The sequence below is a fragment of the Mya arenaria genome, chromosome 15 (assembly GCF_026914265.1).
Source record: "Mya arenaria isolate MELC-2E11 chromosome 15, ASM2691426v1".
Classification (NCBI taxonomy): Eukaryota; Metazoa; Mollusca; class Bivalvia; order Myida; family Myidae; genus Mya; species Mya arenaria.
The window spans coordinates 44,137,955-44,152,053 of record NC_069136.1 but is presented as its reverse complement, the minus strand read 5'-3'; positions in this window follow the sequence as shown (position 1 = coordinate 44,152,053).

The following is a 14,099-nucleotide window of genomic DNA, read 5'->3' as shown; positions in this document are numbered from 1 at the left end:
TTTTGAATTGCCAAAAATTTGAAAACGAATACTCATTTGAACCTTGGATTTTGTAAACATGGAGTGGAATTGGATCATTTGTTTACTGGCGACTATTCCAGGTAAACATTTTACATCTATAGCTTATATATCATTTTATGTTGAGAAATAAATTAAGAAAAAAATGTCGGCAGCGTCCGACAGTAAAGGTCAGAAACGTTAACCATACATCATTAAATTCGAACAGTTTTAATACAGTTTTAACTAGAACTTTTAAATAACAAAGACATAATTTCTATGACTTAGTGCCAGCTTTATTAAACTTCGTGAGAAGACTTTTTTGCGTACTAACTTCGTATGAAGTATCTCAGACCGTTAGCCGTTTTATTAAAAAAAAAATCGTACGAACAAGCACCTGTTTTTCGTAGATCTACGAAAGCTCTTACGGTTGCGTACGATCTTCGTAGACTAAAAATGGCCGCCGCCACAACAGAAATATTTTTAAATGGCGATCTTTCGTTTATTGTGGCATATTTTAACAAAACCAACTGCCAATTTCAAGACAGAAGACGATTCTGTGGAATGACTAATGTTATATGCCAAATATCCAGGTTCCATGGCCCTGAGTTGAAGACATGAACATGTTTGAAATTGTATGCCAGATTTATATATACATGATAAAAGTAACAACGATGTTATGAATCAAATTGTGAACTTAAAAAAAAAGTTCTGAAAATTCCAATGTTGAGAGTATTAAGCTGATGCCGACAACCGAACGATCAATATAATTTTTTATATAAGATGTAGTTAATTTCAGCAATAAATTTATACCTGTAATTGCTGAGTTAACTTTATTTATTAAGTATGTACGTAATTTTAAGTCATATAAACACGATATGCAATACCAGTCTCAGACAAAGGACTAGCACAAAGCAGACATAAGCTTGTGAATCAGTACTTGCAGGCTCTAGATATAACACAACATCGACAAGTAAATAGAGTATCAACATAGTTATTTCACAAATAAACAATGGAATTCCTTAGCACTAAGTCACTCTATGGAACTCGCTTGTATATTTCATGTTTTGGACTTGTATTTTTCAAAATTTGTTCATATTGAGTTATTTAGATAGTTTTCCGAGGTTTTCCATCCTACTCTACGAAATATTTATGACACAAAGCATAGCTCTGTAAGCGCGATACATAAATTTATCGGTGTTTTTTGAAGCTTTCCCGCTAATTATCTGCAAGGCGCCGATACGACACAGAATCAAAACATCACTTCCGGTTGTGTTAAACCCACGTGACAACAGAGACGATACGGATAGAGTAGAGGCCAAAATTGTTGGCGGAAGAGACGCTAATCTCGAAAAATACACGTATGCATAATTTATTTTTGTTTCCATTCTTTCGTTCAATATACATGTACTTCAGGATAGATTCTCCGAAAGGTGTCGGGAATTAAAGGTGTTTCTATAATGGGTTTAAGCACCGTGTATATATAGAAAAGGTTAGCACGACACTGATGTTCATTCAACCGAACATTTGACCAATACAAGGATAATATATTATCAAAAATTAATACCACATGGCTGTACAATCCTTGACCAGTTCTGATAAACAAGCAGGTGAAGCTCAGATACCCCACTGCTCATTAAGATTAAAATAAAGGAAAGAGATTACTAAAAGTTATGTTGTTCAATCCTTTCGCTTAAAACCGTAGGCAAACAAAGTAAAACAAGCACAAACAAAGAATAAAGCGGGTCAACACCATTTTGGGCATCTGTATAACGGACCGTTCCACATTTGACTGTGGGCAGTACACTATTTCGGGCAACATTTTTAATGTGTTATTTTAAGGTTTATTGTTTTTACACCATTATTTAAATGCACTATAATAACCACTTGTTGTATCGTCCTTCGTTCAGATACCAGGTGTACTTCATTGAGGATGGATATTTTTTCTGTGGCGGCTCTATTCTGGACAGCATGACGATACTGACCGCCGCCCATTGCTTCGAAGAAGGACTCAAGTATGTGTTGATACCTAGTCCAAATATCACAAAAGAACTTCAGCCAATTCTCAACTCATTTTACCGCATAACTGCATATTTAGTTTTAACATTAAATATTTTTTAAACGATTGTGAAGAAAGTTGTGATAACTTGTATTAAGTCACTCCCGTTGGCACGATGTTGCGTTAGAGTGTTGTCTTGTGTTATGGGGGAAACCGAAATACCCGGAGGAAACCCACTTGTCAGGACTTGGTGAACACTTACCAAACTCACATGCGCCCAAGCTGGGAATGGAACCGGGGACGCCTTGGTGAGAAGCGAGTGTGTTAACAACTGCGTTAACCGGACATACTAATTTATCAGTTTTATATGTTTTACTCGTCTTGAAGGCATATTATATCATAGTTGCTGTCGATAAAAATATGTTGTCAACATTTTTTAAATAATTACTCCAGAGCCAAACTTGTAATAACATTTTGATTATTAGTGATAATTGCTCTAGATTTTTAAGCAAGGATGTTCATGAACATGGCACACAAGAGAAAGCGCTTTTCTGAAAACAGTAAAACATTAGTAAGTTTGTAACATTCCATTCTGTAATTGAGCCTGGGATTGAGGAATTACTTGCCAATGAGTATTTTCGTGAAATTTGTGGACTTTGTACGTGAAGTTGATTTATAAATTAATATGATTTGTTTTCTGCTTAAAATGGTATTGCCTTCAAGTTAAATCTTTCTCTGTGACGTGAAAGATTGTGTACTCATAACTGGTTTAACCTCCCCCAATAACCCGCCCCCGTACCACCACCACCACCACCACCACCACGGACCTACCCTTTCTCCAACAGTTCCAAGCCAGCAACCAAAACAAATATATCGATACCATTATTTAATGTTAATAGTCTCTGTTTTTCTTTTACAATACAGGGGAAGTTCAAAAACGGACAGTTTATTGAAAATAGTAAAATAGTACATCGTCTGAATTCATGTATGCAAATACATGTACAGCGTTTGAGATGGACGTGTTTTGACAAGTGGATATTGCTGCGCCTCCTGAAACACTTGTATTTTTTAAACGACGACATGTATTTGCAATTCCTGTCATATAAGATTATACGATTATACAAGTAGGATTCACTCGTAGTCCAAATAATTGTACGTTGACAGATTTTTTTTACGATTTTTGATATGGTAAATCCTTCACGGATTGGAAGAATCCCGTATAACACACGTGTCTATTATTTTAGACTAGGTTCACTCGTTACTTGAAGAAGATCTTTATAACATTGACATGTATTAATCTTCCACAACCAGTAACGGATACGTGCACCAGGTCGTAGCGGGTGACTACAATTACAACCAGTTCGATGGAACAGAACAGATCCGGAATCTGACGAAGCTAGCTATTGTAAGTTGATATTGGCTCTATGAGATATGCACATAAAGTATGCTTAATGAACAATATACAACATATACCCGTTATTTAAATACAAACTATTTGATGCACAAGTTGTGCCAACATATTACGTCATGGTACACTGACCTTCACGTCAATTTATACGGATGACCATGCATACACTGTGGCATAAGCCTATTCAGTGTGTGTATACCACGTGATAAATTGCGTCATAAATGCTACGTCGGAAGGCAATATTTTGCTTCCAATGAAGACTTTTAACCAAGATAACTTCACTTTTTATTCATCATTTTAAATGAAACATAGCGCAGTCTGCGCCGCTTACGGAGCCCGGCATTCGGTCTTTTACTAGAGTTTGATTGAGAGTTTAGTTTCTTAAAACACATCGACAAACCTTTTAACAATACGGTCGTCTGACGGAGCACTAGCTGTCAATACATTATTTTGGAAACAGGTTTGTCGAAATGTTTGATGAAACTAATCACCTTCGGTAATAAAACGAAGACTTCATTTTAAGCAAATTGTTGCCTTCCGACGTAGCATATATGACTCGATTTATCACGTAGTATACACACACTGCTATTACTGGCTGCCTATCGGTACATATGTTACAGCTGTACGTTATTTCAGTCGGTACAGATAAGCCCATGCGCTATAAATAAATTCTTTTAATTTCAGCACCCGGATTATAATCCACGTGACTTCATGTCGGCCGATATCGCTGTTCTTAAATTGGCGACACCGCTAAACTTTAATGATCACGTGGGTCGGCCAGTCACTCTGCCGTGTAAGTTTCTATTATTTAAATTACACAATCAATGATGTTTTGAGGAGAATTTCCTTTGTATGGTAGCGTCTTTATATTGATTTCACCTAAACCTTATGAAAAATAAGCATAAATTTAAACACAAATCAACACGCAATACATAACGCAAAATCAGAAAGTCCGTTTTCCACTCTTGGCCGTATATTCTCTTTGCTGACATCACGCCATAACAAGTATCATTGCGCAATGTTAAAATGACGTCATCAAACAAAAAAGTGCATTGTCAAAATGACATTTATAATGAAATAATGTGCGTTTTAAATGATTTAAACCAGTAGTTAATATAATAAAAGGCTTATTAGAATTGCGTTTTGATCCGGAATGTTGTATTCGACCTTATTGGAATTTTGCAGATTTTGATTTCATCTAAAAAATCCACTTGAATAGAAAATAAATTTTAAAACAATCGACATCAATAACTTACTATGCCTTCTCCTGTGGAAAGTGATTATTTTCAGTCGAAATCTCGAATATAATTCTGTACATCAAATCCAATGCTATCATTTAATTTGGTGATTTAATTACGCTTACGGAGCCCCGCCTTCGCTCTTTGACCGGAGTTTGATTGAGAGTTTACTTTCTTAAAACACTTCGACAAACCTTTTCACAAAACGGCCGTCTAACTGAGCACTGTCACAACATTATTCTGGAAACAGGTTTGACGAAGTGTTTGATGAAACTTATCACCTTTAATATCAAACTCCAGTAATAAAACGAAGGCAGGGCTTTTAATGCGGCATAGACTGCCCATTGTTTCTTTTAAAATGATGCAGTAAATAAAACTTTGTTTTAAGTGTTCATTTTAAGCAAGCTATTGCCTTCCGACGTAGCATATATGACGTAATTTGCCACGTGGTATACACACACTGTACAAAACCCTTGGACGGTTTCTGAAATTAGATTGGGTCACTGAGCATGCGAATTGTACAGTTTGATGTATACGTTGTGGTACTTTAGATAACATGCTGATTTATGTGATACATGAATGCCTTTTAAAAAGTACTTTTAAAAACAACAAGAAGACAATCGTTTGACCACTCTGATATTGTCCCAAAACGTTTTCGTATGTTTCTGATATATATTTCAGCACGTATGAAAGAACGAATTGCCATTAGAAAGGGAGATTGTTGGTTAACTGGACGTGGTCTCTCTGAGCAATGTAAGTAAAGGGGCAATAGTAAACACCGGATCAAGCTGAGTTCCGGCTCAACATCATATACCTTCGTTTAGCCCGATTGAGACGTTTTCACCACTGCTTCGTTTTTGAACATATAAGTCAATAGAAATCATTAATTTATTGATAGTGGGTCAATACAACATTAAAAGTATAAAATTTAAAAAAAAACATTCAAAATTGGCAATAAACAGTTAATATGTTTTAAATTACACACATTAATAAACAGGGTGACCCATAATCGGAGACGTATACTACATCTTAAGCTAGTAACCTGCTGTGCTATATGTCACAACTACATAGCCCATGAGCAAAACCGGGTGTTTTGTTTCAGATCCTAATGTATTTCCAAATACCCTACAAGAACTACGAAGTACTTTCAGAAGCTACTATAAGTGCGCTAATTATGCACGACGAAGATTTTGGGAGACGTGGAATAAAGACTTTATCTGCACCATTAAGTCAGGAAAAGCGTCATGCAGCGTAAGTATTAAAATATGGACTGTTCCAATTGTGTTTTTTTCATTATATGAGGGCCCTCTACTCAGTTATACCCCTGGGATCAAAGCTGGTCTTTTGACCTTTTTACTGTATGTAGTTTTGAAAACAAATATCAATGTTATGCTTTGATGACATTGACTGTGACCTTTTGACACACAATCTTATTCATGAAGCTACAACAATTCAATTGGACCATGTGTAAAGTTTTGAAAAAAAATATCAATATTGTCCTTGGATGACCTACACTGTGACCATTTGGACCATGTGTCCAGTTTTGCGAACAAATATCCACGTCGTCCTCAGATAAGCTATACTGTGACCTTTTGACCTAGTTAATCATTTAAGAAGCTACAGCAATGCCATTTGGACCATGTGTACAAATATGAAAACAAATATCACTGTTGCAATTGAATGGCCGTACCTACTTAAACACTTGACATTACATACATATAGTTTAGTCCCAAGTTGCATTGCCAAATATCAATGTTGTTCTTGGATGCCCTTGACTGTGACCGTTTGACCAACGTGTGCTTTCTTATTTTTGAAACTACAGCAATGTTATATGGACCATGTGTGCAGTTTTTCGAACAAATATCATATCGTTGTCTTTATATGAGCTATACTGTGACCTTTTGACCTAGTTTTATATTTTAGAAGCTACAGCAATACCATTTTGACCTTGTGTACAAATATGAAAACAAATATCACTGTTGCGATTGAATAGCCGTACCTACTAAAACACTTGACATTACATACATATAGTTTAGTCTCAAGTTGCATTGCCATCAATCAATACACTCATTCATTCTTATAAAAACAAAGGTTTAAAACTAAAACTCACCTCGAGCGGTTAAGGGTAATCACAGCTCTCTTGTTTATAATTGCATGTCGTTTGGGGGATTGGGGATTGGGTACACTCACTTAAAGGCCTAGTTTAAGGAATGTTTGGCAAGAAAATCCCCTGCTGTGCATCTCCTGCTAATTGCTCTGGTGTAACAGTAGAGGCCAATTTTCTGTGTATTTTATTATTGGCTCATGGCCATTTAGAGTCCATTTTTGTAATAAAACATCGAAAATTGCACAGCAGGATACTTAGAGTGGAGATCTGATAAGCCAATAAGCCAATAAGATTAATATCAGTAAACAGAGGTTGTGTACAAATACACGTTTTTTGTTGTTGTTTTTTTTTTTTTTGGGGGGGGGACCTTATAGGGGCTTAAACTAGGCCTTTAACGACCTTTGTATTAACCGTGAAGTGTCTTTTCAACACTAGGTCACAAATCCGCCACATTGGCATATCAATCTTTAATTGGGACTAATTTCCATACGTTATTGCAGGGTGATTCCGGTGGACCAATTACGTGTTTCCTGGGTAACAAACCCCTGCAAATGGGCGTGGTCTCATGGGGCGCGTCTAACTGTGCCAATGGCTTCAGTGCGTTCACAAGGACGACACGATTTAAGCGTTGGGTTATGCAACAACTCCGAGACCTCTAGTCATTCATGTACACAATCAGCCAGGTTTTAACGAAGACGTGGTGCTGCAGAGAAGGGACAGGGTGCTGCAGAAAAGGGACAGGGTGCCGCAGAAATAGGACTGTTTGCTGCAGGAAAAGGACTGGGTGCTGCAGAAAACGGACAGGGTGCTAAGGCAGAAAAGATTTTTTACATTATGAATTTGATAGAAAATGGTAGAAATTGTGTTGATTTGAAGTAATATGAGGTTTCAACTGACGAATGCCTGTAACAGGGATAACTTTAAATACAAAGTCATAGTTTTTATTTTTTTCAAAAATCTATAAAATATTTCTGTATATCGTGCATTATCTTCAATTGGGTTATACAATTCCGTTTTTTAGTTTATGATTGTAGGTCACTTTTGATGACCTCATAAGTATAGGCTGTAAAAATCTTTAATATTTCTACGTTGTTCTTTTAGATGTATCGTTTAACAGGCTCATATTTATTTACTCATTAACTGCATGTGCATATAAATGATATTTTCACGATTAATTGTGAACAACGAGCCAAAAACATTCCGGGAAGGTAAAGATTCAAATTTTGAGCCCGTCTTATTAAAGAGTTGCTTTTAATTTTAGACTAGGCCATTTTGTTTCGAAATGTTTCATTTTCATCTGCAAAAATTAACTCAAATTGGTTTTTATCCAAAAATATAAACGCATCTTCCGAAAACATGGGCAATATTATTATACAGCACGATTAGCGAGAAGACGAGAAGACAATTGCAGAAAACATAGATAAGTTGTTCATAGGTTATCTTAAATTAGTTTGCACATTTAAACGATTTGATTGGTTAATATTATTTTTGGATAAATATTGACCAATCGATAAACGTGTTGGCTAACCAAACATTTAAACAGTGTTATACTATTGGTTGCTGGTAGTAATGAATATGGACAGCCTCATAGAGAGGTTAGCCATTCAAAATTGTTTCCGGAATGAATATTATCGGAAAGATATTAACACGTTTCTTTTGTCGTTGACTGTATAATTTCAATATGGCATGTATTACGTGCATTGCCTCCTGATGTTTGTCGGATGTGCTTTGGTATTTGTTCCACTAAACAAGGTCAACATTAAATGTTTTTACTATTGGACTAGTCTAATAATAAGTTATTTAATAAAAACTGTTTCGAATGCATTATTGTAATTTGCACTTTGAACCATTAAAATCAGCCTTTCGTCGTCCGTACGTTTACAGTGTTTAAAAGGATCACTGCATCTCTTATAAAAAGGAAGTCTTAAAGGAAAAACTCGCGTAGATTAAGAGCAATCTTGAATGTTTTTATATAATAAAGGGAAATATATAACAATGACTACATTTCATAAGTGAAAAAAACTGTGTTGCCTATTATACATCGTTCTAGATGGTAATTAATCTTACGTGTGTTAATTTGTTTGAGACGAAATCTAGATGTAACTAGAATAACTAGCAGTGGACAGGAGCCTAAACAAAGAGGAACCAAACAATAATGTATATAGTGGCCTGTCTTGACGAAGGTGGTTTTCGGGTTTAGAGATAAGAACGGAAACCCATACGGATGCACGTGCGTGTTTGTTGCATTTTGTTTGGGTTGCTATTCTTGCGCCTGATTAGGTATAACTTCTAAAATAAACATGTCATTACAGACATTTTTACTTGTATAAGGACGGCCCCTGGTCAAACTAATATAAAAACCTCACAGGAAGAACAAAACTGCAAAGATCTATAATTTTATTGTACATCTCTTTTGCACTTTTAGTTCGGATCGTGTATACAGTTCTTTCCTCCATAATGCTACAAAGATAAAAATAGCAGTTTATAAATATTCCTCATACACGTTTACATCAAGACAACATTCAACTAAATAAGTATATACACAATATTCATACTTATATAATTGCATTTCGAGTACATACAATTATACTCGTATAATTATAACCAGGTCTGTGTCTATTTCATAATGCTTTATCAATAGTTGCTTAAGTAAATGAGTAATCCTAAAGCACAAAGCACAATTTTGAGACAAGTATTGTATATACATACAGTCGAACCCCGTTGGCTCGAGCTCCCAGAAACCGGCGAAAATACATCGAGCCTCGGAAAATTCGAGCCAAACGGGAATTCTTACATACAGTATAAAGAAATGGTTCCTTAATATCCAGTTCGAGCCATCGAAGAATTCGAGCCAAGCGAGTTCGAGCCATCGGGGTTCGACTATACTTGAAGACAATATACACATTGCATACATTTCCTAGATACGAAAGCGAAGTATCTAGATAAATTTGCTTAAATATAATATACTTACTACACATTATTGATATAAATAGTCACAACAATATATCAGTTATTATATGCCAGCGTGTCTAGGTTTATGAAATTTCTCAGAAGTATATGTTAACATGCGAGCAGAACCGTATGGAAAACAAGAAATACAAGTATACGTTAGAACGACATTCACGTGCATAATATATACTTTCACGCAATGTAAACGTCGCCATCAGGTACCGCGAGTCCATCTTGAAAACTCCTTGCTGCTTATTGACTCCATGATATGATGTTTAGATGTTTAGTTCTTGTAAGCACGACAGTTTCAAACAGCTGAAAGCTGCACTCTCACAGATATACCATTTTTACAACTTTTTTATTTTTTGTCTTGGAGAGAGCAAATTTTTACGTAAATATCTGCAACTCAATGATGTAAGATCAGATCGTAGATTTTCATATTTCCGTTTGAAAATTAATGCTTATGGCTACCGTTACTAACGGTTTAAGAATAATGCATACAACATCAGTTTTTGAACTTAAATATAAAAATCTGCGATCTAATTGTTTGTCAGCAGTCTTATATACCTTGTTTCCAGCGATTGTCGCAAAAATTGGCTCATTCCAAGACAAGAAATAAAACAGTTGTCAAAACGTTCAATCTGCGAGAGTGCAGCTTTAAATATTACCGATGACAAAGTGATGGCTCGATAATTATCAGGGTTGTCTTTCTTCTTATTACCTCCCTTGTGTAGTATTTTGATTGTCCCAAATTAGAGCTTACTCGGTTTGTAAGTGTGACGCAACAACGCGGTAAATAAAGAAGACAGCACTCGAGACATTGAGTCACACGACAATTTTAAGAGTTCATAATAAAACGTTTGGCGTTTTTATTGTCGGCATTTTTTTAATACAACTTCTAGGACATCCTCCATAACACCACTTGACGCGCAATGACGTCATGATACTGTGTAAATCGAATTGTTGTTTTTTTTATTTCAGAATGGCTTTAAGTGAGGAACGAAGGATTTTTCTCGGAAGCGATTTTAATAAATATTCATTAAGTTTGTTCCTAATATTATCACATGCATTGTCTTCCCCTAAGTCGCTGTACATGGTATAATTAAGCTCAGTATCATCTTGCTCCAGGAGACATTTCATCCAAGTGATTTTTTAATTAGCATCAGCATTTGTATAATTGGGTTCAAAAATAATTAATTCCCATGAAATGAGCATGGATAATACAGACCTGTGTCTATACATATTCAAAAAATATCGACAATCATTTCACAATGTGTTCAAGTTTATACAATTTTAGCAGGTATACAAACAAAATCAATCAAAATCTATCAATGCATGGTAACTTCAAGTGTCATCATAGGACATATAGGAATGGATAGCTCCTGTACATAACGGAAGTGTGTGGAGTGCTACAAGCATCATGTCCATCTCCTCATCTTCTCTAGTGGTATAATCATCAGCATGTTCTACTAGTCTCCAGTGAGGCAATCATCATGTCCATGTCATCATCGTGTCCAGTGGGGCAATCATCATGTCCATGTCCTCATAGTATCCAGTGGGGCAATCATCATGTCCATTTCATCATCGTGTCCAGTTGGGAAATCATCATGTCCATGTCCTCATCGTCTCCAGTGAGGCAACCATCATGTCCATGTCATCATCGTCTCCAGTGGAGCAATCAACATGTCCATGTCATCATCGTGTCCAGTTGGGCAATCATCATGTCCATGTCATCATCGTGTCCAGTGGGGCAATCATCGTGTCCATGTCCTCATAGTATCCAGTGGGGAAATCATCATGTCCATGTCCTCATCGTGTCCAGTGGGGCAATCATCATGTCCATGTCATCATCGTGTCCAGTGGGGCAATCATCATGTCCATGTCATCATCGTGTCCAGTGGGGCAATCATCATGTCCATGTCATCATCGTGTCCAGTGGGGCAATCATCATGTCCATGTCATCAACGTCTCCAGTGGAGCAAGACATGTCCTCCTCGTCCCCGTGGAGCAACCATCGTGTCCATGTCATCATCGTCTCCAGTGGGGGCAATTATCATGTCCTTGTCATCATCGTTTCCAGTGTGGCAACCACCATGTCAATGTCATCATCTTTTTAAGTAGGACAATCATCATGTCCATGTCCTCATCGACTCCAGTGAGGCAACCATCGTGTCCATGTCATCATCGTCTCCAGTGGGGTAATCATCATGTCCATGTCATTATCATCTCCAGGAGAACCATCATCATGTCCTTGTCCTCATCGTCACCAGCGTTACAGTCAGCTTGTCATCATCGTCTCGATTGGGGCAATCACCATGTCCATGTCCTTTTTTCTCCAGTGGTACAATCATCGTATCCATGTCCTCGTCGTGTCCAGTTGGGTAATCATCGTGTCCATGTCATCATCTTCTCCAGTGGGGCCATCATCGTATTTATTTCATAATCGTTTCCAGTGGGTCAATCATCGTGTTCATGACCTTATCGTCTCTAGTGGAGACATCATCGTGTCCATGTCATCATCGTCTAGAGTGTGGTAATCATCCTGTCCATTTCATCATCGTCTCCAGAGAAACAAATATCATGTCAATGTCATCATCGTCTCCAGTGGGGCAATCATCATGTCCATGTCTTCATCGCCGACAGTCGAGCCATCATCATATCCATATCATCATCGTCTCCAGTGGAGAAATCATCATGTTCATGACCTCATCGTCTCCAGTGGGGCAATCATCATGTCCGTGTCAACATCGTCTCCAGTGAAACAATCATCTTGTCCATGTCCTCATCGCTCCCAGTGGGGCAATAATCATGGCCATGTCATCATCGTCTCCAGAGAGACAACCGTCATGTCCATGTCATCGTCTCCAGGTGAGCAAGAATCGTGTCAATATCCTCATGGTCTCCAGTGAGGCAATCATCGTGTCCATGTCATTATCGTCTCCCGTGGGGCAATCATCATGTCCATGTCATTATCGTCTCCCGTGGGGCAATCATCATGTCCATGTCATCATCGTCTCCAGTGGGGCAACCATCGTGTCCATGTCCTTATTGTGTCCAGTGGGTCAATCATCATGTCTATGACCTCATCGCCTCCAGTGGGGCAACAATTGTGTCCATGTCATCATCGTCTCCTGTGGGACAATCATCTTGTTCATGTCATCATCGTGTCCAGTGGGGCAATCATCGTGTCAATGTCATCATCACTCCAGTAGAACCACCATCATGTCCATGTCCTCATCGTCTCTAGCGGTACAGTCATGATGTCATCATCGTCTCCAATGGGGCAATCATCATGGCTATGTCCTTATCATTTCCATTGGTACAATCAACATGTCCATGTCCTCATCGTTACCAGTGGTACAATCCTCATGTTCATTTCCTTATGGTTTCTAGTGCGACAATCACCATGTCAATGTTCTCATCGTCTCCAGTGGTAGAATCATCATGTCCATGTCGTCATCGTCTTCAGTGGTACAATCATCGTGTCCATGTCCTCATCATCTCCAGTGGAGCCATCATAGTGTCCATGTCATCATCGTCCACAGTGTGGAAATCATCATGTACAAGTCCACGTATCCGTGGTGAAACCATCGTGTCCATGTCCTCATCGTCTCCAGTGGTGCATACATTATGTACATGTCCTCATCGTTTCGAGTGGGGCAATCATCATGTCCATGTCATCATCGACTCTAGTGGGGCAATCGTCGTGTCCATGTCATCCTCGTCTCCAGTGGGGCAATCACCAAGTACATGTCCTCATCGTCTCTAGTGGGGCAATCGTCATGTTCATGTCCTCATCGTGGCCAGTGGGTCAATCGTATGTCCATATCATCATCGTGTCCAGTGGGGCAATCATCATGTCCATGTTATCATTGTCCCCAGTGGGGCAATCATCGTATCCATGTCCTCAACGTGGCCAGTGGGGCAATCATCGTGTCCATGACCTCATCGTCTCCAGTTGGGCAATCATCATGTCCATGTCATCATCTTTTCCAGTGGAGAAATCGTCATATCCATTTCATCATCGTCTTCAGTGGAGAAATCGTTATATCAATTTCATTATCGTCTCCAGTGGAAATCACCATGTCCACGTCATCATCGTCTCAAATTGAGATATCATTATGTCCAGGTCATTGTCTCCAGTGGGGTAATCATCACGTCCCTGTCATCATCTTCTCCAGTGGAGAAATCATCATGGCCATGTCATCATCTCAATTTGTACAATCATCATGTCCATGTCATCATCGTCTCCAGTTGGGCAATCATTATGTCCATGTCCTGATCGTCTCCAGTGGGGCAATCATCAAGTCCATGTCCTCCTCGTCTCCAGTGGGGTAATCATCATGTCCATGTCATCATCGTGTCAAGTGGGGCAATCATCAAGTCCATGTCATCATCGTC